Consider the following 5,694-nt stretch of genomic DNA (forward strand, 5'->3'; position numbering starts at 1 on the left):
TATATATATATATATATATATATATATATATATATATGAGCTATATGTGGTAACCAAAAACTAATTTAGAATAGTCTAAAATAAATATGAAGAAAAGTTTTGGATAGGGAGATCAAATTTATTAAATGTAATAAGATATGGGAGCTTGTCATACTTCCAAAAGTGTATAAAGCTATTGATGTGAACTAAGTTTTAGAAATAACAATTCTAACGTAGAAGTAAGGAAATACAAAACAAGATTGCACTTAAAATTTCTATTCCATAAGTTCATATTAACTATGATGAGGCATTTTATCTTATTTTTATATGAAAACTATTATATTAGTACTAACCATCATATATCAAAATACTTGAAGAAAAGGCCTATGTGCAACTACATATGGGATATGTAAATCATGGGCATGAAGAAATTGTTATAAAGTTAAAAAATGCACTATATATTATTCTAATCCTAATGGGTTATTATTCTAATCCAAATGGGTTTAATGAATTTCTTAATTATTTTTCTTTATGTATAAAAGTTAAAAATAGAGATATATTGCTAGTTACTACATTTGTGGATGATATTATTTCTTAGGAGTATTATAAAGAAGTTTAGAGAGAGCAAATTAAACATGTCTCAAGAGTTTAAGTTAGCATATATTTGGGTCATGACTTGCTTCCTTAATTTAGAGGAAAACAAGTGAAATAAGACATGCATGTGTCAAAAGAGACTTATACAAGTGAAGTTCTTTAAAATTCAAACTAGATGATTGCAATCCAATCATCATCCACATTGATTGTGGAGTAAATCTATCTATAATTGAGTGAAACTTAGATCATATTCTTTAAAAAAGTTCGACCAGAAAACTTTATTAAGGTGCTTTCCATGCACATGATCGAATATTGCTTACGGTTAGACTAGTTAGCTTAATATATGAAGAGCCAAAAGGCATGCATTTAAATGATGATAAGATGATTCTTTCTTATATTCAAGGCCTTTTTTCTAACTTGGGCAATACAATATTCACATGGATCTCTAAAAAGAAATTAGTTATTATTTTGTCTACTTAATAGGCATAGTATATTGTGACATCATCATATGCATACCAATCAATTTGGTTAAGGATATTACCCAAGCATATGCCTCATTCTTACCTTGAAAACACAACAATCAACATTGATAACAAATCAAAAATCACATTTACCAAAATCCTTTCCATTATAAATGGTCACTATAACATTTGATATATTTTCATACATAAGAATGCATGTAAAAGAAAAAGTGAAGCTTATCTACATGAAGACATATAATCAAGTTACAAATATGTTTACCAAATAATTTGCTACAAATAATTTTTTATGTAACTACTTCAAGAAAATTGCATGTAAGTAGTATAGAAAGAAAGAGTTCTAAGCATACCAGCACACGTTTGGATTTTGAGTGTGAGCCTCCAACTCCTCACGTATATTAATATGTTTATAAGTCTCTTTGGAGCCTACAATATACCCAAGTGATTATATTGAAAATTTAAGCAAAGCAATTTATGCCAAAAACTCTTCCAAAATTTATTTATTTTACTTCGTATAATTTATATAGTGTCACTGACATTGTTTGGTCGCAAGCCCAATATGTAAAAAATGGACGGTTGTGTTAGTTAGTTGACAAACCAACGTAATATTTTTATCGACAGAAATCATGACATGAATCTTTTAAATTATGGTGTAAATGCTATAGCATCATCTAGAAATGACATAATGTATTCTTGAATACAGTGAAATACAGTGAAAAGTGTGTAGGGGCTGCTACACCGGTGCTCGCATGTAGTGTTAAGTAAGCAAGTGTTCATAAATAAATAAATAGATTTCCGCATAATGAACGGATGCAGGTAAAGCAGTTAGTTCGTAAACCTAATATTAGGATATGATCTTGAAATCTCACAAGTAAATTAATAAAATTAGTAAATATTATGGTTCATAGAAAGAAAAATATCTTATGCATTCAAGAAACTAAATTCGGTTGGAGAAAATGCTAAGGAAACTGATAGCTTAGGTTTTAAATTTTAGTATTCTAGCAGGAGTCACATTAGAAATGGTGTAGGTGTAATTATATAAAAACTTTGAAAGATAATGTTGTAAAACTTAATAAAACTGAAGATAGAATTATAACCCTAAAGACTGTTAATACTAAATTTTTTAATGTTATAAGTGTTTATAGCTCCTCAAGTAGATTTAGATATATGTTCAAAAAAAAAAAATTTAGAATGATATAGAAGTAATACAAATGATACATCTAAAAGAAATAATTTTTATTGGAAACGATTTAAAAGAACATGTTGGTAGAGTGGTACAAGATTTTAGAAGTATTAAAAGTGGTTATGGTTTTGAAGTGATTAATGAAGAAGGTAAAACCTTTTTTGTTTTAATTTATGATTTTATTATTGCAAGTTATTTAAGAAAAGAGATGAACATATTATTACTTAGAAGAATGGATCAAATAAAATACAAATTTATTATTTTCTTATGAGAAACTGAGATCGTAGAGAATGCGAAGATTATAAAGTCATTCTGAGTGAAAATTTAAATACTCAACCTTTAAGATAAAAAAGTTTGAACATTAAAAATACAATGATATCATTGAATTAGATTGAAGCACTTAAAAGACACAAAAAAAAATTATTTAAGATTTTAAGATCGGGGATGTTCATGAAGAAACTAATTCTATGTGAGATAAAGTAACAAATGCTATTACACAAGTGACAAAAGATGGATTTGGAATATCAAAAAGAAAAAATTTTCTAAATAAAAATAATTGATGGTGGATTAATAATGTGCATGAAAAGATAAATTATAAGAAATTTAACCAAACAAAGAAAAAATAAAAGTAAAATTTTAATTCAAGTAAACTGCATTAAAGATGAAAATCAAAAAGTGATTTTCTTAGATAAAGATATTTAACGTAGGTGGATAAGCTATTTTGATAAATTTCTTAATAAAATTTCTGAAAATACAACCAGCCTCAATGATCTTAATATTGTTAAGAATAATAAAAAAAAAATATTTTTATCTTTGCATTAGTAAAAAGAAGTCGAGGTTTAAATAAAACTAAGAGTGGAAAATCAATAAGAATGATATCACAATTGAAGTGTGGAAATATCTAAGAAATTTGAAAGCTTTTTTGGCTTACTAAAATCTCTATTATTATTTTAAAAACTAAAAAGATGCTTCAGGAGTGGAACAAGAGTATTTTAGACCTCACTTTGAAGAATAAAGGGGATGCACAAGAGTGCAAATTATAGAATAATTAAAGTAATGTGTCATACATTAAAATTATGAGAGAGAGTAACTGAACAAAGGTTAAGACAAAATACAATAATTTCTAATAATCAATTTGGATTTATGTCGGACAAGTATACTATAGAAACTATACATTATTGAGAGGGTTGATGGAGAAGTACAACGAGAGTAATGAGGATCTATATTTGATTTTTATTGATTTAGAAAAAAACTTACTATCCAAGAGAAGTTCTTTGGAAAATTCTAAGAAGAAAGTGTTGATATGAATTATATTCAAGTAAGCTATTTTGATAAACTTCTTAATAAAATTTCTGAAAATACAACCGACCTCAATAATCTTAATATTGTTAAGAATAAAAAAAAAATATATTTTTATCTTTGCATTTGTAAAAAGATGTCGAGGTTTAAATAAAACTAAGGGTGGAAAATCAATAAGAATGATATCACAATTGAAGTGTGGAAATATTTAAGAAATTTGAAAGCTTTTTTGGCTTACTAAAATCCCTATTATTATTTCAAAAACTAAAAAGATACTTCAGGAGTGGAACAAGAGTATTTTAGTCCTCACTTTAAAGAATAAAGGGGATGCACAAGAGTGCAAATTATAGAATAATTAAAGTAATGTGTCATACATTAAAATTATGGGAGAGCGTAACTGAACAAAGGTTAAGATAAGATACAACAATTTCAAATAATCAATTTGGATTTATGTCAGACAAATATACTATAGAAACTATAGATTATTGAGAGGGTTGATGGAGAAGTACAGAGAGAGTAATGAGGATCTATATGTGATTTTTATTGATTTAGAAAAAAACTTAAGATCCAAGAGAAGTTCTTTGGAAAGTTCTAAGAAGAAAGTGTTGATATGAATTATATTCAAGTCATTAAAGATATGTATACTATAAGCATGAATCTAATAACTTATTGCATTGTTAAATTAATGATAATATTTATCCCAACTTCCTTGCAAAAATGGTTGACCACATACATTTCCTAATGTATTGAAAAAACAAGACCAAAAATCAATCAATATTGTAGAAGTATGCATCGACAAAAAAACAAAACATAAAATGGCTTCTACTCTATTCTTGATGTGTGAGGATGGCTTCTTGGCCTTCCTCCCATCTCACAATAGGGTCATAACTTTCCTCAGCCGTCCAATAATCAGTGTGATTGGAAATTTTCATGGCCAACATACGCATATAATTTTCTTCCAAATTAAGTTGAAAATTTTTGCACCAGAAATCATATCAAATATTCATGGTCCACTAATTCCTTGCACATCAAAGAAGGCATCAGCTAATCTTCTGATTCAAAAATATTGCATACAAGAAATCAAGCATTTCAGTTACTAGAATGCTATTTTAAAAAGGAAAAATTTACATACACACCACCCAATTCTTATGCAGTTACATATCTAAAACCTAAACTTCAAATTTTACAAATATTCCACTTGCCCATGCATGAAAAGGTGTATTTCACTTTTTAAAAGTGAAAATGGTAGCACTGTTGATGTGATATGAAGGATTTTGGAGCATTGAATGTAAAAAAGTAAAGCTTATGCGTTAGAAATGTAAATTCATAGGAATTGTGTGGTATGCATGTAAAATACCATTTAAAACAGAGGTGAAAGAAGCGACAGACTGCGAGCAAGATTTTGCAGTCATGCCTCCATGTATGATACGAGTATGTGACAGCGAAGAATAATAAAGGATTCACTCAATTCTCATGTCTCTACAGATGAAGAGGAAGAAAAAGAAAGAAAAAGAAAGTAAAAACCCAGCCAATTCCCAAGCTGCACATCAGCATCCAGTAGAATCTGGTAGTGAGTTGTTGGTGTATGCTTCAGGGACCAGGATGCACGCCGGAGAAGCCGTCCAATAATAAGTCTGATTGGACGATTTTGCATGCCGGTTTCATGGGAGATAAAGGTTAATGCATTTGATGGGTTTATATAATTTGGATGATAAAATTCCAAAATTAATTTATTTTGGATATCCAAAAATTTGGACAAAAATCGGCGAACCAAACCAAATCCCAAAATAATTTGTTTCGTCAGTTCGGAAATTAGCTACATTTAATTGATAAGCAATAAGCATAATTAAAGATACATGATTAGAAAAATAATTAATTGCTTTCATTAAATTCGAATAAAGATGATGAAGCAAAACCAAAAATACAAATTGCAAAATGAGTAATAATTATTACTACTAAATCATTTTTTACTGTTTAATCCAAAATTTTGATTCACTGACCCAAAAGCCTAAAATCAAATATTTCACTAATCAAAATCAATATTCGAACCGCAAATTTGAGAACCAAATCATCCAAAAAAAATTGGATCGATTTGAATTTTTTGGTTATGAACAAATAACGCACAACCTTATGGGATACAGACAAGAAATAATAGCGGCA

This window comes from Phalaenopsis equestris, unplaced genomic scaffold, assembly GCF_001263595.1.
Source record: "Phalaenopsis equestris unplaced genomic scaffold, ASM126359v1 Scaffold000002, whole genome shotgun sequence".
Classification (NCBI taxonomy): Eukaryota; Viridiplantae; Streptophyta; class Magnoliopsida; order Asparagales; family Orchidaceae; genus Phalaenopsis; species Phalaenopsis equestris.